Below are 23739 nucleotides of genomic sequence, written 5' to 3' on the forward strand. Positions count from 1 at the left end.
TGCTTTCACACTGCATGACGATCAGAGCCGAGGTGATTTTAACGCTGGTCGCTTGGCGGGTTGATTGACACGGGTCGAGGCACCTTTCCCACTGCCACCAAAAGCCGATTGTTAGTGGGTTGACATGGGTTTTTTGGCCAGTGGGAAAGGGGTATTAGTAATGTTTTAGTCATCTCAAAATGTGTTTGTCTTCCTCTAGTTCTTGTTGATGAAAATTCAAGACTAATTTTGTCTAGTTTTAGTCAAGGTTTATTAATATTTTCCTGTGTAAAATAAAAAAAAAAAAATACTCCAAAAATAAATTTAAAAAAGGTTTTCCAGCTATTTCAAACGAACATTGACAGACGAGCACATATTGTAGCGTCTCTCTTCAAGGACAATGCACACTTGGTGATAATACACACTCAGCAGGAAAGCAATGCATTATTTTCAATTGATTATACCCACTTGGACGCCATGAACTGCAAGTAAAAATAGCTGACTGAGAGTTTACGAGAAAGCTTGCCGTTAGCATTAGCCTAATGCTAAACCGAATGCTATGCTAATGCTACGAGTTACATTTAGTGTGTGATGATTACTGATTGATGATTATTAGCACAGACCTTTAAAGATGAAGGGAAAAGTATCTTTTCTCATATTTATGTTTGACTGTTTGTATTACTCTAACACACCCAATATAAAATAAATAACATTTATATCATGGTTTAAGAAAAACAAGCAGAATATATTAGGGCTGTCAAACGATTAAATTTTTAATCGAGTTAATTACAGCTTAAAAATTAATTAATCGTAATTAATCGCAATTCAAACCATCTATAAAATATGCCATATTTTTCTGTAAATTAGTGTTGGAATGGAAAGATAAGACACAAGATGGATATATACATTCAATATACGGTACATAAGTACTGTATTTGTTTGTTATAACAATAAATCAACAAGATGGCATTAACATTGTTAACATTGTTAAAGCGATCCATGGATAGAAAGACTTGTAGTTCTTAAAAGATAAATGTTAGTACAAGTTATAGAAATGTTATATTAAAACCCCTCTTAATGTTTTCGTTTTAATAAAATTTGTAAAATGTTCAATCAAAAAATAAACTAAAAAGCTGCCATTGTTGATGTCAATAATTACACACTGCTAATGGGTGCTTAATAGGGGTGTAACGGTACACAAAAATCACGTTCGGTTCATTTTCGGAACAGTAAGAAAACAAAATGCAAAATATAAATGTGCTAGTTGTTTATTACACACTTTTGTGCTTTCAACAATAGGAACATTAGCCCAGGCCCGGAGTGACTAATCGGGAGCTTCTGGACGATTCCAGAAGGGCCGGCCGGCCAGATGGGCCGGTCCGCGTTTTATTAAAAAAAAAAAAAAAAAATTACACTGTTATCATTTTTTGTTTGGTATTTATTTATGACAGTGTCACTGAGTATAACTTACATTCTGTTACCGCTGTCCCTGTGGGCCGTCTTAAAAAAAAAAAAAAAAACAGTATTATTTTTTTTTTCCAGACTCATCCTCACGTGTGCAGACGAAAAATACAGCATGCAGCTCCGCCCCCTAATTGTAGTCTGTATTGAGCCAAATTAGCTGCTATCTCGGTGCTCGGATGGATAAAAAGAGCAAGGGTGGCGCTGAAAAATAAGAATTAAAAAGAGAAAAGCACTCGTGAAAGAATCGGCAAAATGCGCGAAAATAGCTAATTTTTTTCATGCAACGACCTTGCTGCCTCAAACTACAGAGGATTACAACGAAAGTGGTAAGGCCAGATGGCGAATAAAATGCAACTTGCACCGTGTGATACGACAATATGTAATTGTGGAAACTTTGGCTTCTTGTAGCACCTCACAAGGGATATGTAGCAGCAAGCATTAGCCATAATGAACACACCACAGGTGCAGAGCTGGAAGGTAGGATTGCCATGTCGTTCAGCGAGTGAACATTAGAATTAATATAATCAATTACGTGGCGTTTTTAAAGTGGAAATGGAAAATGGATAATAGTATCATTAGAAGTTGTTACAATGTGCAATACGTATTCTTTATTTTTCATATTGTTATGTTGCTATGTTTGTTTTATCTGTAAGCACTCATTTTGTTAATATTTGATGTTGCAGAAAAGGTCTTATTTATTCATTTATTTTGGGGCTGCCAAAATTATCGCGTTAACGGGCGGTAATTAATTTTTTTAATGAATCACGTTAAAATATTTGACGCAATTAACGCACATGCCCTGCTCAGACAGATTTAAATGACAGTACAATGACATGCCCACTTGTTAATTGTGCTTTATGGAGTTTTGCCGCCCTCCGCTGGCGTTTGGGTGCGACTGATTTTATAGGCTTCAGCACCCATGAGCATTGTGTAAGTAATTATTGACATCAACAATGGCGGGCTACTAGTTTATTTTTTGATTGAAAATTTTACAAATTTTATTAAAACGAAAACATTAAGAGGGGTTTTAATATAAAATTTCTATGACTTGTACTAACATTTATCTTTTAAGAACTACAAGTCTTTCTATCCATGGATCGCTTTAACAGAATGTTAATAATGTTAATGCCATCTTGTTGATTTATTGTTATAATAAACAAATACAGTCCTTATGTACCTTATGTTGAATGTATATATCCATCTTGTGTCTCATCTTTCCATTCCAACAATAATTTACAGAAAAATATGGCATATTTTATAGATGGTTTGAATTGCGATTAATTACAATTAATTTTTAAGCTGTAATTAACTCGATCAAAAATTTTAATCATTTGACAGGCCTAATTTATTTTTCAAATGTATCATTTAATATAGTTTTTTTTTAAATCCATTTTTAAATTTGTTCAAAATATGTTGTGTTGCACTTGTTAAAATAAAGCCACCTTGTTAAACAACCATGACCTGCACTGAATTGGAATACACAGAATTACAGTACACGGCTTTAGAGAACACTGAACTTAACACGTGTATGCATAATGACATAATTTTAAATGAGTGGGCCGGTCTGAGGCATGAAATTCCAGGGCCGAAAATGAGTCCCACTCCGGCCCTGCATTAGCCTATATAAAGCTAGAATTCTGCTCAAAAAGCAGGTATTTAAAGATAATCCAACAACAATTTGCCTTTCAGACCCCGCGTATTGGTCAGCTTTCTTTCTGAAAGAAAGAAGAAAAAAGAAGTCCTGTGCTAAAGAGAAAAGCAATCCCAGTGACAAAGATTTTAATATGTATTTTACAAATGCAATGCCTCAATGAAATATTTTTTTTCTTATGAACGGTTTTCAAAAGCTTTATTGGTGGATTTTTTCAAGTTAAAGCGCCACACAGAAATTAATAAATTTAATTGTGTAAGCAGGATGTGTGTATTATATTTTTTAATTACAGGTGTTTTAGCTCATTTCAATTTATTTTATTTAAATGGGCTATTATATATTTTACTATGTGTTTGTATTTTACAAATGTGATGTAGTATTCATTTATATTGTATATTTTATGTTGTATAACTTTAGTTCCTATGTGAATATTAGTTCCTACTTGTTTTGTTGTGGTAGGAGGATTTTGTATTGAACACGGGGCCGTGTTGGTTATTATTATAGCAAAGAAGACAGCAGTAAATCAACGAAGACAAGTCAACTGTGCCCCAATCTACCACTCAAGAGATCTGATGGACTCAAAAAGTAGGTTACGATTCCATATTAGTTTTAAAATCGACCAGATCCACCGTATTTTTACACGAGTGACTTCCGGCCCGATCCTAGCTACCGGTAGTAGTATTGACGCAAGAGGGCCGCGCCTCACGTCAAATAATCAACTCTGCTGTTCTCGTGCGCCGCGTTGAGCCGCTTCTGGGACGCGTCTAACACGCGGCCGCACTGCAACTGGTGTGCATTGGCTAATTGACTTTAACGCCCGCGTTTCACTGCGTTCTCGCGGCGGCCATGTTGTCGCGCGGTTGACGTTTCTTAACTGTTCTTCCGTGTTGGTCCTCATTATAGTAGAGAAGACGGAGTAAATATAATCTACACAAAGAAACTGTAACCCGATCGACGCACATCCTCGAAAAATAAGGGTTACATTACGTTAGAAACCCGTTCGGTACACCTCCGTTCCGAACCGTGGACCCCGAACCGAAAAGGTTCAATACAAATACATGTACCGTTACACCCTTAGTGCTTAAGCCCATAAAATCTGTCGCACCCAACCGCCAACAAGTAACAAGTTGGCATTGCACTGTGTTGTCATTTTAATCTGTTTGAGTGGGGCATGTGTGTTAATTGCGTCAAATATTTTAACGTGATTAATTTAAAAAATTGTATACCGCCTGTTAACTCGATAATTTTGACAGCCCTAGAATATATGTGATATTATGAACAGTTGGACTTGAAATGATTAGAGTTTGCAGCGCCGCGACATGGGCAATACAGTAAAGGCAGAACAGATACAGGAAACCTTCTGACCACGGAAGTCCAATGCGCGCGTCATGCAGCTGACTGAGCAAGAGTGACGCTGACAAGCAGGTGATAGGCAAGACATCTACAAGCCCACATTTGCACCACCAAATCCCGCAATCAGGGTTTCTGGACAGTCCAGAACAAATGGTGGGACATCTTGGAGGAACCCGCGATTGAGAAGATGACACACAGCACTCACATGATGGTGAGGTGGTAAAATCCTCAACTCTCGTTGCCCTGACAACAGTAACGCCCGAAACCCTTGTGCCCAATCCACACAGAGAATAATCTTAAACAACGCCCAAACACACCCTTTTTCCAGACCACAGCCCGCCTCACCAGAGCCTTTAAAAATAAAAGACTGAATGTTTAACTAATCATTGTCATTTTTCTCAGGAATCTTTTGTTGACTTGTGAGATGGTGACCCTGGATCCAGTTTGCCTCCTCGCATTGGTTTCTCTATGCCAGACATGTCCAAAGTCCGGCCCGGGGGCCAAATGCGCCCAGTGGTCAAATTTCATTCGGCCCCCAGCCTCTGTCATTAAATAAATAACGTCTGGCCTGCACACAGACTTAATAAATTGGTCAGCAGTAATACTAACGGCTTACACGTTAAATTCTGCTCATCATTTACCCACTAAAAGGCGGCAGCATTCTAAGCAACATTACCCTGTGTGACCCTTTACTCCCAATATTCTAAGATGGCGACAATCAACAAAAAAAAAAAGACAGTTGACTGCAACGGCAGACGCTTCATGGATAGGTGGAAATTGGACTATTGCTTCACTAAAATACGCAACAACTGTGTCTGCCTCATTTGCAAAGAGACAGTCGGTGTTTTTAAAAAGTTCAATGTGAGGCGATATTACCAAACAAGACATGCTGACATGTATAGTACAAGATTAGAGGGAAGATACTTAGCTAGAAATTGAAACAACTTGAAGCTAGTTTAATTTTACAGCAGCAGTATTTCACAGGAGCCCGAGAGTCGAAAGAGAACGTCACAAAGGCTAGTTCCGATATTGTTGAAAATATTAATTGAAAAAAAAAATAAAGAAAATGTGACACACAGAATCGCTTGTTAAAATTTGCCTAAATATATTGTTCTATGTAAAGGACGTTAGCCAAGTTCGGCCCCCCACATTTTTACCACACAGAATATGGCCCCCTTTGCAAAAAGTTTGGACAACCCTGCTCTATGCTGTATAAATGCTGACGACTTGGAATAAATTGTCAACTTCTGTTTCGAAGTCTTTTTCCAGCTTTTAAAATAGAGTCAGTACAAAAGGGTTAGACAAAGGTGAACGTGCGTATTTTGGCCTTTTGGCTGGGTTGTAGGACTTCCGCTGGCCCGGGTTGTCGGACTTCCGCCGGCCCGGGTCGTTGGAATTGCGCTAGCGTGGTTCCGGCGGTTCTACTGGCGTGATACTGGCAATCTGAGTAAAAGGTGAGCTTCCTTCAAAGGCTAAAGCAACATTTAATATTCTCTCTGGCCAATAAAATAAATCTTAGCGGGTGTGCAAGACTGCATGGAGACTAGAGACGACACACTGGTTGTTCGGGAAGGGGGTCGGGGGTGCAGCACGTCAAGGATGACACATCCAGACAATGCTCGATGCAGGCTAACTATGAATAAAATGGCACACATTTTGAATATGGCAAATTTTCGTTTCGTTCTCGTCTCGTCAGACGAAAACTTTCATTCGTCTCGTTATGATTTAGCCTCCCAAAACACGTTTTAGCTCATTTTTGTCTCGTCATCGTCATAAAAAAGTGTTTGTTGACTAAATATTTTCATTGTCATCGTTGATGAAAACAACACTGTTCCAAAGTACTGTACTTATTGATTTAGATCTGCTCCGTGTCTATTATTTAATCCTCTGGATCTAACCCTAATACGTAAAGTATTTTCATTTGTCTTATTCTTGCCAGCATTTACATGAAAGCGTTCCACTCTTTAACACTTGAGATGTCTGTGATTCACGCTTGAGTCACAGAATTTTTTTTCTGGGTCGTGCCAGAGTTCCAATTTGAACACTGGTGATTCAAATCCTCCTTGACTGGTGGGAGCTGATTCAAAAATGAATCTTTGCTTTGTGCATAGAAAACAGAACAGAAAAAAAGGCAATTGTTTAGCTAAAATCCTATTTTAGAGGGAAAACATAAAAAGGTGAAGCCTAACGTTTGCCAGGAGTTTCTGAACCCTAATATACAATATTCATTAATAAACCTATGAATGAATCATTATCGGGCTCTTAAGTAACAGTTTTACCAACTGTAAAAGCCAAGTAGACAAAAACAGCAGACACTTCCCATTTTTTTTTTTCCCCCAAACTATTATCCCATTCCTGCGTGCATACTATGTGTTTATATGATCTTATACTGTATGCATAGGTTCCTCATGGGTCCTCTTAAGCATAAGTAAGACAACACTGCATCAGCCAGCACACATCCAAAAATTGATGTGATTGACTGTACCGTAAATGGATGAAACACATAAGTCATCCAGTCAGTTTCCAAGTGCCTGTCCTTGTCAAAATATTGTGTTGGCCTGTCTATCAGGTGTGAATGTTGATGAATACAGTGGTAAGAAAAAGTATATGAACCTTTTGGAATTTCTCACATTTCTGCATTAAATCACCAACATATGTGATCTGATCTTTTTCAAAATCACACAGATGAAAAAAAACAGTGTCTGCTTTAACTAAAACCACTCAAACATTTATTTGTTTTTTATATTTTAATGAGGATAGTATGCAAACAATGACACAAGGGGGAAAATAAGTAAGTGAACCATCATATTTAATATTTTGTGTCCCTCGTCTTTGGCAGCAATAACTTCAACCAGATGCTTCCTGTAGCTGCAGATCAGTCTGGACTAATCTTGGCCCATTCTTCTCTACAAAACTGCTGTAGTTCAGTCAGATTCCTGAGATGTCTGGCATGAATCGCTGTCTTTATGTCATGCCACAGCATCTCAATTGGGTTAAAGCCTGGACTTTGACTTGGCCACTCCAAAACGTGTATTTTGTTCTTCTGAAACCGTTCTGAAGTTGAGTTCTCCCATGAACACCAGTCTTAGCCATAGTTTTACTTATAGTTGATGTGTGCAGAGGTATTGAACTGTGCCAGTGATTTCTGTAAGTCTCTAGCAGACACTCTAGGGTTCTTTTTTTTAACCTCTCTGAGTATTCTGCGCTGAACTCTTGGCGTCATCTTTGGTGGACGTCCACTCCTTGGGAGAGAAGCAACAGTGCCAAATTCTCTCCATTTGTAGACAACTTTTCTGACTATCGATTGATGAACATCCAAACTTTTAGAGATGGTTTTGTGTCCTTTCCCAGCTTTATACAAATCAACAATCCTTGATTGCAGGTCTTCAGACACCTCTTTTGACTGAGCCATGATGCACATCAGACAATGCTTCTCACCAAGACAATTCTTACCAGGTGTGTGTTTTACAGTGGGCAGGGCAGCTTTAAACCACTCATCAGTGATTGGGCATACACCCGACTAAAATTGTTGGGTAAAAATTGGTTTCAATTGCCCTTTAAGTCTCTTTTGGCAGACGGTTCACTTACTTATTTTCCCCCCTTCTGTCATTGTTTGCATGCTATCCTCATTAAAATATGAAAAACTATATATGTTTGGGTGGTTTAAGTTAAAGCAGTCACTGTATTTTCATATGTGCAGTTTTGACAAAGATCAGATCACATTTTATGGGGATTTTATGCAGAAATGTGAGAAATTCCAAAAGGTTCAGATACTTTTTAATACCACTGAACTGATATCTGTATTCTAAATCATGGGGTGTTTTTCATAGAATGTCCATCTGTTTATGAGCAAGATGCTTTCTCCTACATGTAACATTGTAAGTATGGGCAGAAATCCATTCAAATTCTGGTGGATGGCTAGTACAATTGATCAGAGGTGAATTTAGTAAAGTAAGAGTAGCGTTACTTCTAAATAATATTACTCAAGTAAAAGTAAAAGTCACCCAAAATTTTACTCAAGTACAAGTAAAAAAGTATTAGTTGAAAATAATACTCAAGTAATGAGTAACATGTGAGTAATTGCTTACAATGTTTGATACAAAAAATGTAATAATGGTATATTTTTTTCTCAGCACAACTTCATCCACTGTATATGAACTGTTATTATTATACTGTACTATAACCGATGACATGAACATATTAGGTCAAAAATCTTCACAAATCTGCTCGAGTACAAGTAAAAAGTTACGTGTGGTAAAATTACTCGTAGAAGAACATTTTTCTCAAAAAGTTACTTATGTAAATGTAACGGAGTAAAGCAGTATGACCCACCTCTTCAATTGATAATACAGGTGGTCCCCGGGTTACGAACGAGTTCCTAGGCTGGTGATGTAAACCGAATTTCCGCTTAAGATGGAATGAACCCTTTAAGTACCTCAAAATAACTATCCGAAAAGTCCAAATGTACAGTGATCCCTCGCTACTTCGTGCTTCAAACTTCGCGCCCTCAGTCCATCGCGGATTTTTTTTTTCCAATTTAAAAAAAATATATATATATATATATATATTGATCTTGCCACAGACTCGACCTTCAAAGGGCCGCATGTGTCAATCATCGTTTAACTTGTTAAAGGGCAACTGAAGAGCTTTTCAGATTCCGCTCTTAAGCGTTTGACTCAGTTGAATTGTATTAAATGCGTCATTCGCTCTCTCAAAAAGTCACATAAAAAAAAAAATAATAATAATTGACTGCGTAGTTTTTGAGTTATGGCCATAGCAACACCATAGCAACGAGGGACGCGCCGTCCTGCCGACCCCTATCTCATTACGTAACTTCCAGGAAGCCTTGCCACCACTCTGAACGCGGAAATATAGCACCACGATATCCTCGCCATATATTGCATACATTTTCTGGGTTTTACTCGCGGGATTCGTCATGCCATCTCGATGTGTAGCGATGAATTACAGGAAGATTCGAGACTCTAGGAGTGGTCCCAAAAAAACTCCTGCAAAGGTTTGGACCGTTTTTGTTAGCATGCATACAGGTCCCCAATCGGCTCATTGTTTTCATCATTTCAGCCACGACAGCTTTGAAAACCTACAACAATGCAACCTTGGTTTTGCAAAGACGTAAGTAGAACATTAATGGCTTTTTTTGATAAACGAGGGGGACTCCTACTGGTTGTTTGTTGAAGTGCGACATTTTTTTTTTTTTGCCGTTGGCCTGTCATAAGTAGATAGGTTGGCTGACGTCGTCTACTCGTGTGATTTTATTACTATATCAATAGATGTTATGTAAATTCAAATGTCCCCAGCACCAAATAGGTCCTTGGCTCGTTTTTTATACTTTAACATCAAGGTCTGCCTATTTGAAGAGGGAACAATAGCATCAAATAGATGCTGCTATGACTGGGGCATTATTATTTGATCACCAAGAAATTATTAAATTAAAATTAGGATTCATCCAATATTTTCATGCTGCTGTGATTTTTTTTTTTCTCCAGGAAGCCAAACATAAAAAATTAAGTGGCGGAAACCCTCAACACGATGAAAAAAGCGTTGCAAGTCAGTTGCCACCCAGTTTCCCAAAATCAAGAGAGAGTGGGTCGAGTCATATGATGACCGAAGTGATGCGGTGTCCAGCGATGACGACTGAAGAGATCCTATGAGGCCTGCCAGATGCTGAATTTCTTCCGTCAGCGACATCAGATGACGATGATTTAGGAGAAATAAATGTAGCAAATTTTGATGACATGAAATCATAAACTAGTCATATATACAGTACACATTTTTTAAAAGAAAAATCAAGTTACCTTCATATTTTAATGATAATGCATTATCTTTGTATAGAGAACACTTCATGCTACAGAAAAGAGTAAATACATATACATAAATCTGGTATCATTTATTATTGTGGCCTATTAAATATTTTTTCAGAATGTAATATAATTACAATATATTATATACCAATAGAATACATTAAACAGTCAACAAAATGTGTCAATGTTGTTAACAATTTATGGTTTTATTTTTTTAATGTAATTCATGCCCCTGTCAGTGCTTCAGCCTCCTCAAGTTTGGCTCCCACGTCTGGGATCTCCTGATGACACAGGCATACTCTTGGAAGGTTTTACTTGACGGTTTACAGCAACACCTGGAAAATAAAATGGTTTTGTCATTTATTTTGAAATATCAATAACATATCATTCATTTAGCCACATTTGGGCTAGCTTTATCATATTTAGATCGGTAGGAGCTGTCCCATTACCTAATATCCAGCTTTAGCTATGTGTAGAGCATTCATTTAGCCACATTTGGGCTAGCTTTATCATATTTAGATCGGTAGGAGCTGTCCCATTACCTAATATCCAGTTTTAGCTATGTGTAGAGCATTCATTTAGCCACATTTGGGCTAGCTTGATCATATTTAGATCGGTAGGAGCTGTCCCATTACCTAATATCCAGTTTTAGCTATGTGTAGCGCATTCATTTAGCCACATTTGGGCTAGCTTTATCATATTTAGATCGGTAGGAGCTGTCCCATTACCTAATATCCAGTTTTAGCTATGTGTAGAGCATGGAAAAAATATACAACCATGTAATCGCATTCTGATAAAAAAATCACGATGCTGGACTTACCACTCACTCTCCCGTTCGTGAAGTGTCGAGCTTTCAATTGGCGTCATGACACCATCTGCTGTGTCAAGTAAATCGCCGTCATCTGACGCCTCAGGTTCAAACATGTAGGGATTAATTGTAGTTCATCTTTCCTGGGAGCCTTTGCCATTGGTAGCGTCACGAAAGAGCGATCCTGAATGGTTACCTTTGGTGGAAATATCACTGACATCGTTGTTGCTGCTATACTAGCTGTGGGTAGTCTTCTGTTGCCTACGTCACACTTCCGGGTTTGCGAAGGGACCATTAACGGAGTGCAAAAAAACTAAAAAAAAAACGCAAATTATCCTTACAATTACATGTTGATAATGTCATGGTTGTTTTGATGAACTTGTCCCAAGTTTATATTCATAAAATTACACCAAAATCCGGAAAGGTCTTCAGTTGCCCTTTAAACACTTGCTGTGGCAAGTCATTGTGTGTAAGTGTGCAGCTGGAGCGGATTTGAGTGGACACTCAATGAAGCATTCAAGAAAACAAGATTTTATTTTTTTTTTTTTAACTTTTATTTAATGGATTGGGCGTCTACTTTTTTTCTTAATTAAAAATAATTCTGTGGGACAGTAACATGCTTAAAACTTAATATAATTATTACATTTAAAGTACTTAAAAATCATTCATTGAAATATGTACCAGTATATGCATAAAAGTATTTTTTGATTCTACTTCGGGGAAAAAGGTAAAAAAAAACAAACATATCTTATATGTATCATTTTCCAACGATAGAGCTGAATAAAAACATTAAAAAAAAAAATGGGGGGGGGGTGCGCTACTTCCCGGTTTTTCACTTATCGCGGCGGGTTCTGGTCCCCATTATCCGCGAAAAACGAGGGATCCCTGTATTCTATTTTGTTTAATGATGGAGGATACACTGCCTTCTAGTGGTAGCATTTGGTCTGGCTGGACTGTCGCCTAATGACTGTGGCGCAGACTTTCGTCTGACATGGATAAAGCATAGCTGCACTCTGATTTGGCCCACATAACTGTAAGTTGTTTCAGCTAATATATGTGTATGAATTTGTAATTAAGTTTACAGCGACAGTTTTTGGAGTACGTGAGAGCGATTTGCTTTGAGAATTGTAAATATGTTAGCATTCGTATCATTTAAGCAAGTGGATTTTTGTTAAGCAAATTAGGCTAATTTAGTCTATTAAATTTACATATTGATCAAACTAGATGGACATTTGAACACAAATTGTTTTGGGTCTAGTGTTTTATTGTTAAAATGCCTGTCCTTTTGAACACAAGTGTACATATGTGTGTTACAGCTTTACAAAATGTAAAAAGTGAAGGAAGTAAAAAGCTTCAAAAAGCAAACTGTTAATATCTGTAAAGCTAAACAACTTCACGTTTAAATAAGGTACTGTTTATGCGGATAAAAAAAAACGGCAGACAACACTCCGGCGTCAAGTCAAAATTGGGCAAGTCGAGTACATCGTAACGCGGGAACTACCTGTATTGTGCCTAATGTGTATGATTGGGTGAATGTGAGCACCTGTAAAGCACTTTGGGCACTGCGATGGTGTAGATAAAACACTATACTAGTACAAGATCACACAATGCTTTTTTGAAACAGTACTGTATTACTCAATTAAATGGAATATAAAGAATTTAAAGTGTTTCAAACATCTCTTGCTTTGTTTCAATCTGCCTTGACCACCAGTAGGCACTCTAACACAGAAATAAGTAGTAATAAGTTGCACATCTATTTCACCAGGCTGAAGCAATATTTGCATGTTAGCCTTTATTTTCTGTCGCCTCTTGGTTCGTGTTCAAATATCTATTTCTTGAAAGGTGAAACCAATGCAACTGCAACACCAATGCTATTCACAATGCACATCTAATGTTTTTCATTGTTTGTGAAAATTAAGTTGGTATGAATAATTTATGGTATTTTTGGCAAATTATCAGAAAAAAAAAACCCATCAATCCTGTGATTCCTTTCCGTTTTGTGCATTCTTATCACCAGATATAGATTTATTTTACACGGGAGAAAGTACCCGTTGTTAGGCTTAAGGTACAGTGCCTTGCAAAAGTATTCGGCCCCCTTGAACCTTGCAACCTTTCGCCACATTTCAGGCTTCAAACATAAAGATATAAAATTTAAATTTTTTGTCAAGAATCAACAACAAGTGGGACACAATCGTGAAGTGGAACAAAATTTATTGGATAATTTAAACTTTTTTAACAAATAAAAAACTGAAAAGTGGGGCGTGCAATATTATTCGGCCCCCTTGCGTTAATACTTCGTAGCGCCACCTTTTGCTCCAATTACAGCTGCAAGTCGCTTGGGGTATGGTTCTATCAGTTTTGCACATCGAGAGACAGACATTCTTGCCCATTCTTCCTTGCAAAACAGCTCGAGCTCAGTGAGATTGGATGGAGAATGTTTGTGAACAGCAGTCTTCAGCTCTTTCCACAGATTCTCGATTGGATTCAGGTCTGGACTTTGACTTGGCCATTCTAACACCTGGATACGTTTATTTTTGAACCATTCCATTGTAGATTTGGCTTTATGTTTTGGATCATTGTCCTGTTGGAAGATAAATCTCCGTCCCAGTCTCAGGTCTTGTGCAGATACCAACAGGTTTTCTTCCAGAATGTTCCTGTATTTGGCTGCATCCATCTTCCCGTCAATTTTAACCATCTTCCCTGTCCCTGCTGAAGAAAAGCAGGCCCAAACCATGATGCTGCCACCACCATGTTTGACAGTGGGGATGGTGTGTTCAGGGTGATGAGCTGTGTTGCTTTTACGCCAAACATATCGCTTTGCATTGTGGCCAAAAAGTTCAATTTTGGTTTCATCTGACCAGAGCACCTTCTTCCGCATGTTTGGTGTGTCTCCCAGGTGGCTTGTGGCAAACTTTAAACAAGACTTTTTATGGATATCTTTGAGAAATGGCGTTCTTCTTGCCACTCTTCCATAAAGGCCAGATTTGTGCAGTGTACGACTGATTGTTGTCCTATGGACAGACTCTCCCACCTCAGCTGTAGATATCTGCAGTTCATCCAGAGTGATCATGGGCCTCTTGGCTGCATCTCTGATCAGTTTTCTCCTTGTTTGAGAAGAAAGTTTGGAAGGACGGCCGGGTCTTGGCAGATTTGCAGTGGTCTGATGCTCCTTCCATTTCAGTATGATGGCTTGCACAGTGCTCCTTGAGATGTTTAAAGCTTGGGAAATCTTTTTGTATCCAAATCCGGCTTTAAACTTCTCCACAACAGTATCTCGGACCTGCCTGGTGTGTTCCTTGGTTTTCATAATGCTCTCTGCACTTTAAACAGAAGCCTGAGACTATCACAGAGCAGGTGCATTTATACGGAGACTTGATTACACACCGGTGGATTCTATTTATCATCATCGGTCATTTAGGACAACATTGGATCATTCAGAGATCCTCACTGAACTTCTGGAGTGAGTTTGCTGCATTGTAAGTAAAGGGGCCGAATAATATTGCACGCCCCACTTTTCAATTTTTTATTTGTTAAAAAAGTTGAAATTATCCAATAAATGTTGTTCCACTTCACGATTGTGTCCCAATTGTTGTTGATTCTTGACAAAAAAATTAAATTTCATATCTTTATGTTTGAAGCCTGAAATGTGGCGAAAGGTTGCAAGATTCAAGGGGGCCGAATACTTTTGCAAGGCACTGTAAATATTTGCCACCGTCAAATCCATTTTAACTGTGAGTGCTGTCATTGAATGATCACAGTTGCCAGCCTCAGAGTTAAAATGGATTTGACATATCACCATCACTAGCATTCAAAGAACATACCAATAGAATAAACCAGGCTCGTGCATGGGGAGGGGAAGGTGTTTTATTTATTTATTTATTTTTAATAATATGTAATTTTCTTATATATAGTTTTCTCCTTTAATAATTAATTATGGCTAAACATGGCTATTTTGATCCATGGGTAAACACATTTGTCCGTTCTCTTCACAACGTTATCAAGAAAAGTACACTTTAAGTTTTCGTTTTAATCTAAATTGAATATTCCTATGAATCTTAATGTGATAATTTGTTAATTCCATTTCTATGTATTTTGTATTTTATTTTTGTATTGTTCCCGCTAGCCACCCTTGTTAAGTGTTCTGTCTTTTCTCTCTCTCCACAATGATATTGAGAGAGAAACAAATTAAGAAAGCTTCAAAAATAAAAGCCACCGGGAGTCAGATTTTTTTAATTTAAGATTTATATGTCATTCTGTAGATATGCTTCGTAAGGAGAGGAGGTTGAGGGATAAAAAAAAGGAGCTGGATGAGGCTGCTAAAGGCAGTGGATCCCTCATCAGCTGAGTGAAGAGCACAATAGGTAAGAATAACACAGTTTGCAAGGATATTCAGGTAAAAAAATCCAACAAATATAAATACTGTACATTTACAATGTAATTGTTCTATAATATTTTATATCATTACTTTATCAATTATTAGGTGCTAGAGTTGTGAAATATGGATAATAATGAAATAATAGTTTTTGGGAAAAATAACTGTGCTGATGGTGGCTCAGTGAACATCTGATGTGCTTTGTTCTCAGATGAACAACAATTTGGGGAAGAAAGTTTTGATATAGAGGTTGAAGGAAGAAAATAGGCGAAGACTGACTGAGTCACAGCCAGAAAGTGTTGATGACAGTGTTGATTTCTATTCACTATTTCCCCCTCCCAATTAAAGTCTGTCGAAGTCACAGCAAATTATACTGTAAAGCTGGTTAAACTGGAAGTTATGTTGTTATAAGGTGTGTTAAATTGTTGTTCATGTGCCCCTTTTGATCTATGAGCTCCTGCCCCTCCATTAATCCCTGCACAGCCCTGGAATAAATATAGAGTTCACAGTACCTTCCTGTCCTTTAATGTAGCTAAATATGTTGACCAAAATAAGACCTTTCCTACAGTGGAATGTTTTTGGGTGACTCAAGCACAAAATGCTTCTGATACATCAAGTCCAGAAAAAAACACTACACAGTTTGCCTTCCTTTTATAGCACTCATTAATGCAGTTTGGAGCGACACTCTGTTTTTACTATGTCTGACACATACCATCAAGCTATACATGCATTTCATTACACACGCATACACAGGGATGCCCAGGCATGCTGACACAATTTAATTCCATTAATCTAGTCGTTGGGTGGTGATTTATGGTAGGCAGAGTTACAGGTGCGTCAGCGCGGAACTCACAGTTTGCCTACCGCTAATGATAAATGACCTAACCAGTTTTGTGTGCACGTGTGTTCAAATTTGTGTTTAAATCTACACATTAACAGGCGGCGGAGGTGTGGCAGATCGTATACAGCCTTCTATGTGCGTCCTGCAGTGGAGTAGAACTGATGCAGCAGTTCGATCTGTTATTCATACAGAAATGCAGAATGCCAGAGAGTTGGCTCCTTGCGTGACTTTGATCGTAAAACCATGGCAACGCATATCAAAAAGATGCTGCAAGAGACTGAAGCAGCTGATATGCAGGCAATTAAAATAGTGACAGAATCTCTGGTGCCGACTAAAGGAAAAATGTAGCCGGAAACATTTGCATTTTCCGTAGCAGAAAATGTCAGATATTTGCTGTCAAAGCTACAAAACGAAACGGGAATTTGTTATGGATGAAACACTCCTCTTCATTTGCTTATCGGGTTGTAAAGGAAGTGAGATATCACGTGAATAACTTTGCAATGTGAGAAATAACATTAGCCACTAACTATAATTCCAATGAAGGTGGGGTAACCTTTTCTGAACCACTTGTCAGGTTCATGATCTGAAACTGCTTCGAAAAAGTAACACATTTTAAAACATAATGGTGATTTTTATTCTGAAGCTAAAATATTAATGTGAAATCTGGTCCTGCTGAATTGAACATAAGCTATGACTGACTCTATTGCAGTACTTCTCAAATAGTGGGACGCGACCCCCCAGGGGGGGCACAGAGCGATGCTGGGGTGTAGCATGTGACCTCAGGGAACATACTTTTTTGCAGTACTAGAATAAAGTGTAATTGCACATCCACTCAGTGGTGGGCTCTCATTTTCAGATTGTGCGCAGTATTTTTGAACCAAACAAGAGCACTGGAGATATGATGAGCTAAAACGAGGAAATATGACGAAGCGTATGTAGCTTTTGGCTTTGATTTTTAATAGAGTCGGAGACGAGGGAAGACCAGTCTGTTTACTGGGTCAAAAAGTGTTTGCAGTCGACAGCAGGAAGCCAAATCAATTAAGACCTCACTTCCCTTTAACACCGAATGTGTCGGCGGCGACAAAATTACACGTATCATCTTTGAAGCCTCATCACTCTGTAATTACATCACCACCTGGTTGGTCTCATTTGAATGTGAGGAAGTTGAGGTCCACGCGAGTTTTTACTTAAAGTCAATCGACCAAGTAAAACGGGGGATAATTGTAATTTGAGTTTTTAAAACGCTGCATGGCCCATGTATTTCCATCATTTCTTGTCCTTTTTCAAAACCGAAAGCACCATGAAAAACTACATATTGTCATTGTGCGGTCACAAAGAATGGACGTAATGTAAACACTTTTAATAAATTGCCGAGCAAGGCACCACTGAGTGAATGGGAGGCGAGGTAGCGAGCGACGGCTGCTTGGATTGAGTGAGCGACTTTCAAACGTGCGGAATAAATCAAAAACTAAATTTAGCGAAAGCTAATGCATTATTTCATTAACTCAAGGAAGAGGATGGACCAAATTCGTCATTGTTTTCTTCAGATGAGTCGGCGAGTTGAAATGAGTGACAGGCTAACAGCAGAAACCGCGGAAGAGTGGGTTGTGTGACGTAGTTGTCATATCATGTAATTTGCTGTTTTATTTTGAAGGCTTCACCCTCCTCGTGTCTGTGTACTTTCCCTTCCTCATTTTGCCTAATCGCCTATAGACCCCAATCACGTGACGTCACAACTCGCCTAGTAAACGAACCCAAAAACCTTCCTGGCAATGGTTAACATTGATTAATCAAAATGGTGAAGGCATGTGTGGCGGTTGGTTGCAGTAACAGAGAAGATAAACGGTCATTTTAGTAGTTTCTGTATGCCCATTGTTAAAAAGGCAAATCTCGAAAGCAGCACGGTTTGTTTATCTTGGTCCATGATGCGTTTGTGTCGACAGCCATTAGACAGGGGCGAAAACATTAATATAATGCCTACATGTTCGCAGACATCATCAGACGGACACTACGAAGCTCGTCGCCACGGTCGCACAGCAAGAAGGTGAGCGCGACAACAGGTGTTGTGCCGAAAAATAGCCGCCCTGCATGAAATGTCCCCCTTGACGGGAGTGGCCACACGGAAACGACTTTCTTGTACCGTGAATATGTATTATTTTACTCTGCTTGAACTAATTAATGTCATACCTGTGTGATTGTCATTGGGATATGGTCGTGAAAACCTGTAGACTAATACATTTCGGTTCAAAGATGGTTATGTGGCCCAGTCCACGGTTTGTTACTAATATACAGTACTAGTATTTTGTGTAATTTAATGATTTAAAACTGATCTTACTGCCGTAAATACATTACTGTAATACGTCCATTAAAACATTTGATGTTTTCACGTCAATAAAGCGTTATAACTAAGCGGGACATTTCATGTGGGGCAACTATTTTTTGGCACACACCAGCCCGTTGTCGATCAAGTTTCATTTTACAATCGTGACAACGGTGACGCTCAGCTGACCAAATGTCGGTTTATATTCGGGCCGGTGCCGATTTTGGGTACCCGACTCCTCATCGTGACATAAACTGGAGTATGATTGGAAATTTTGTGGTCTCAGGACGAGCTCTCACGCACGGGATGGGACCGGACGGGAGAAAACATCGGTTTGGGCATCAAAAATGGATCTGGCGACTGGATCGACCGAAGCTTTTCCAACGGCTTTTATGCAACTCATCCAATGAGTTTACAGCATTTGAAAGCACTGGGGCTTCCATAATTTGCAAGTGAATCCACCTTTAGAAACTACGATCAATGACAATACGGACACACAATGACGGACAATATGGTGGCACAATACAGCGATCATGTGATTGTGTGACGTTGGTGATTGGGGTCTATTGTTTCCACCATGTTCCCCATTCCCTTGTCTTGTGCAGAAGTATCTTACTACCCATGTTGTTCACGATAGTTGTCTAGATGTTATCCTCCATTTGGAGTGCTTTGTGTTTGAATTTTTTATCTTAGTTGTCTTGGCTTTTTCCTCCATTTAGAGCATTTTATGTTTGTACTTTTCCTCATCCTCGCATGCCAGCGGAAGAACCTTTGTTTTCTTAATAAAGTTTTTGTTGCCAGAACTCCGCAGCTGAGTCCGCCTCGTTATCTCAGCCTGACAGTAGAGTATGACGTAGTTGTATTGTTCAAGGGGGACGGGAGTGGCATGCCTGAAAAAAATTGAACTTGAACTTGAAAAAATTTTAGTTTATTGTCAATATTTTTGAAAATTATAATTTGGATTGCAATTTTATATTTGATTTTTTTTTTCACTATCAATCTTTTCAATTTGTATATAGATGTGTGTGTTCGAGAAGCTTTATTGCATGTATACATATACTTTTGATAAGGTGATGGGTGCTATAACTAATCTCACAAAGAGATATCCTCCAAAGCCGTTTAGTATACATATATACATTATATACATATATACATTATATATATATATATATATATATATATATATATATATATATATATATATATATATATAAATATATATACAGTGGGAAGAACAAGTATTTGATACACTGCCAATGGGAAAACCCATTGGCAGTGTATCAAATACTCGTAATATATATATATACATATATATATATATAGTCTTTATAGATTCTTTTGGAATTTCTCACATTTCTCCATAAAATCACCATCAAATGTGATCTGATCTTTGTCAAGATCACACAGATGAAACTCCAGTGTCTACTTTAACTAAAACCACCCAAAGATTTATACTTTTTCATATTTTAATGAGGATAGCATGCAAACAATGAAAGAAGGGGGAAAAACAAGTAAGTGAACCCTCTGCCTAAGGAGACTTAAAGAGCAATTGAAACCCATTGTTACCAAACATTTAAGTCAGGTGTCTGCCCATTCACTGATGCGTGGTTTAAAACTGCACCGACCCCTATAAAACACACACCTGGGGAAAAAAAAAAAAAAAATTCTTGATGAGAAGCATTGTCTGAAGTGCATCATGGCTCGGTCAAAAGAGCTGTCTAAAGACCTGCAATAAAGTATTGTTGATTTGTATAAAGCTAGGAAAGGATACAAAACCATCTCTAAAAGTCTGTATGTTCATCAATTGACAGTCAGAAAAGTTGTCTACAAATGGAGAGAGTGTGGCACTGTTGCTTCTCTCCCAAGGAGTGGCCGTCCACCACAGATGAAGCCAAGAGTTCAGCGCAGAATACACAGAGAGGTAAAAAAAGAACCCTAGAGTGTCTGCTAAAGACTTACAGAAATCACTGGCACAGTTCAATATCTCTGTGCACACATCAACTATTTGTAAAACGATGGCAAAGGATGGTGTTCACAGGAGGACTCCATGGAGGAAGCCACTGCTGTCTAAATAAAATTGCCGCTCGTTTAATGTTCGCAAAAAAGGCACTTGGACAATCCACAGAAGTTTCAGCAAAATATTTTGTGGCCTGATGAAACCAAAGGTGAATTGTTTGGGAGTAACACTCAATGCTCACCAACATCAACACCTCTTCCCCACCGTGAACCATGGTGGAGGGAGCATTATGATTTTGGGCTTTTTGCTGCCTCAGGGTCTGGACAACTTGTAATCATTCATGGAAGAATGAATTCAAAATTTTATCAGGATGTTTTGCAGGAAAACTTGAGGCCATCTTTCAGACAGTTGAAGTTAAAACAAGGATGGATGCTGCAACAAGACAATGATACAAAACACAGAAATAGATTAACTTCAGAATGCCTTCAGAAGAACAAAATACACATTTTGGAGTGGGCAAGTCAAAGTCCAGACTTGAACCCCATTGAGATGTTGTGGCATGACCTAAAGACAGCGATTCATGCCAGACATCCCAGGAATATGACTGAACTACAGCAGTTTTGTAGAGAAGAATGGGCCAAGATTAGTCCTGATCGATGTGCCAGACTGATCTGCAGCTACAGGAAGCGTCTAGTTGAAGTTATTGGTGCCAAAGGGGGGGTGGGGGGTGGGGGGGCACAAAATATTAAATGTGATGGTTGACTTACTTATTTTTCCCCCTTCTGTCATTGTTTGCATACATAATATGAAAACCTTTAAATGTTGAGTAGTTAAAGCAGACAGTTTTTTCACCTGTGTGATTTTGACAAAGATCAGATCACATTTGATGGTTACTTCATGCAGAAATGTGAGAAATTCCAAAATGTTCATATACTTTTTCATACCACTGTACATGCGCTCTTACTCGCATGTGGAAATACTACCCACTCTCCGCTTCCTGCACCAAAATAAATGCATGAATCACAAAACAAAAGTCAAGACTGGAGTCAAAATGGCAGACGAGACTCCGACGTCATAAAGTCGAAATCACCTCAGGTCGGGTAAGTCATAACCCAGGGACTACCTGTACTTTATTGTACGTTGAGCCATTTTCCTTTTTTTCTTTAACATTAAAAAAGACACAATGATTTGCAGAGGTGTACTTTTAATAATTTTACAGACTAATGATACTATTTACAGTGGAGAAAGAGTTGGGAGGCGTGGAATTTTACGTCTTCCTGGGTGGGGGGCGTAACAGAAAATTATTGAGAAGCACTACTTAATTGTATGAATTATCCACATGTACAGCAAATTACGCTCGCTAATAAGAGAAAATTGAATTATTCTGCCCTGAGAATATGTAACTGGAATAAAGATGTTCATTAGCGGTGGCTGTTCTGACTCGGACATGTTGTGCAAATTTGTGGAATGAACTCAGAGCTTGAATAGGTTTAGGGAGACACACCACAAAGTAATAATTTTGCATTCATATCAGTGACTGACAAATCAGCAGTATTTTTTTTTCATCATTTCAAACCTGATTCAGAATTAATTCTTGACAGACAAAAAAATACATAATTCATTCATTTCAGTAAATTTATCTGATAACCATCCAACAATAACAGCGCACACCCAAGTAATATACTGTTTACATGTCCCTGATGTTATCATAAACACATTTCTCATACTTGGTGTATATTTGTTTGGAGCTTTTGAGCTCTGTGATTGTGTCTTGTTCAGGTTTTCCATAATTTGACCAAAAATAGTCATTTGCCCTTTTAAGGGTCAAAGGTCTTAAGTGTTAACTTTTAAATAGCTGTCCACTGTAGTGATCACAGTCCCTGAAAGGGTTAAGTTTGTTCATTTATGAGTGAATACAACTCCTAGCAAAAAATATAGAATCACCAGTCTCGGACGAGCACTCACTTAGACATTTTATCATGTAGAACAAACTTTGATAAAAAGCTTGAAAAAATAAGGAATTAGTTCAAAACTGCAACCCTTTAGCATTCAGAAACACTAAAAGAAATGAATAAAAAACATTGTGGTGGTCCGTAAATGTTACTTTTATAGAGCAAGTGCAGGCAAATATATATGGAATCACTCCATTCTGAGGAAAAAAATATGGAATCTTGCGAAAAAACAAATAACAATCAAAACACATCTCTAGTATTTAGTAGCACCACCTCTGGCTTTTAGGACAGCTTGCAGTCTGTGAGGCATGGACCTGATGAGTATTCTTCATCAATCTGGTGCCAACTCTCTTTGATTGCAGTTGCCAGATCATCCTTGCAGGTCAGAGCCTTCCTGTGGACCATTTTTTTTCCACCACAGGTTTTCAATAGGGTTGAGATCTAGGCTATTTGCAGGCCATGACATTGACTGGATGAGTCTTTCTCCAAGGAATGCTTTAACAGTTTTAGCTCTGTGGCATGATGCACTGTCATCTTGGAAAATGACAATATTTTCTTTTCAATTGAAGGGATAAAAAAGATGCCTAAATATCAATGTAAACTTGTGCATTTATTGAAGATTTAACCACAGTCTTCTCCCCAGTGCCTTTGCCTGACATGCAGCCCCATATTATTAAGGACTGAGGGAATTTGGATGTTTTCATCAGGCAATCATCTTTGTAAATCTCACTGGAACAGCACCAAACAAAAGTTCCAGCATCATCACCTTGTCAAGAGTCAAGAATATGGAATATATTGGAAAAGGTGTCAAGAGTCAAGATTCTGCATTGGACAAGGTGATGATGGTGTCATAAAAGCCAGAGGTGGTGCTACTAAATACAAGAGATGTGTTTTGATTGTTATTTATTTGTTTGTTTCTCATGATTCCATATTTTTTTCCTCAGAATGGAGTGATTCTATATTTATTTCCCTGCACTTGTTCTATTAAAGTAACATTTACTGACCACCGCAATGTTTTTTTTGGTTTTTTTTTTTATTAATTTTTTTAGTGTTTCAGAATTCTAAAGAGTTGCACTTTTAAACTAATTCATTATTTTTGCAAGTTTTTTATCTGAGTTTGTTCTAAATGATAAAATGTCTGAGTGAGTGCTCGTCCTAGACCAATGATTCCATACTTTTTTGCTAGGGGTTGTATATAGGACATTTTTCTATATTCATACTTT

The 23739-nt window shown here is 38.2% G+C and overlaps 1 protein-coding gene across 1 annotated transcript in view; it reads right to left on the reverse strand.

Annotated features, from left to right (window-relative positions):
* si:dkey-191m6.4 (rho GTPase-activating protein 22) overlaps window positions 1-23739 on the reverse strand; it is a 93363-nt gene that overhangs the window by 68633 nt on the left and 991 nt on the right. The window lies entirely within an intron of this gene.

Source organism: Corythoichthys intestinalis, chromosome 21, assembly GCF_030265065.1.
Source record: "Corythoichthys intestinalis isolate RoL2023-P3 chromosome 21, ASM3026506v1, whole genome shotgun sequence".
NCBI classification, from domain to species: domain Eukaryota; kingdom Metazoa; phylum Chordata; class Actinopteri; order Syngnathiformes; family Syngnathidae; genus Corythoichthys; species Corythoichthys intestinalis.